Source organism: Macadamia integrifolia, chromosome 8 (genome assembly GCF_013358625.1).
Source record: "Macadamia integrifolia cultivar HAES 741 chromosome 8, SCU_Mint_v3, whole genome shotgun sequence".
NCBI classification, from domain to species: Eukaryota; Viridiplantae; Streptophyta; class Magnoliopsida; order Proteales; family Proteaceae; genus Macadamia; species Macadamia integrifolia.
Genome location: NC_056564.1, coordinates 5,443,234 through 5,443,992, shown reverse-complemented (window position 1 = coordinate 5,443,992; position 759 = coordinate 5,443,234).

Here is a 759-nt window from a genome sequence, read left to right as displayed (position 1 = left end):
AAAAAAAAAAAAAGAGGGTTCTCTACATGTCAGTGTTTTTTCAAATCATTGTTTTCTAAAAAAAAATAAAATAATAAAAGCGTTCTCCCTTATTATCATTTGGGCTAGGGTACACTGTTCTTCCGTGCCCTCTACAATCAAATACAGTTGGGTGCAAAAATACTCGGCAAGCGTAGAGGCAACTAGGTCTTTTCATACTCAATTGTGTCTTGATGAAAAGAACGCTAGACAAATAAGAGATCTTTCTCCCTCATTATTTAAAGGGAAGAGGTTCTTCAAATTGCTGGGATAGGCCATTCTAGCATCTTTATGTCTTCACCACTTCACATAAAATGAATGTGCTGCCCACCAATGTAAGATATTCTTTTTGTTGCATCTCATTGCCACTTGCTCAAAGACCCTCTACCTTATTTTAATACTTTATTTTTGGGTATATCATTGACTATTTCTAAGAGATCTGAGTCTAAAGTTTCAGGTCATGCACTAATTGAGAAACCTGTTATTGGTTTAATTCTTTTCACCTTTTTCTCAAAAAAAAATTTCCTCCTTGGAAGGTTCACCACACCATCATAAAATTCACATACCTCTATAAGGTTTAAGCATGTTCCTCAAAATACCCTCCCATGTGCATTAAAACCCCATGATTAAAGGATTCCTCTTCACCATGACTCGGTTTCTAAAAAAGATGAGATTCAAATTCTCCCTCTTTTTTAAGAAAATCTTTTATTTGCTTGTAAAGAATGGAGAAGTTGAAAAAAA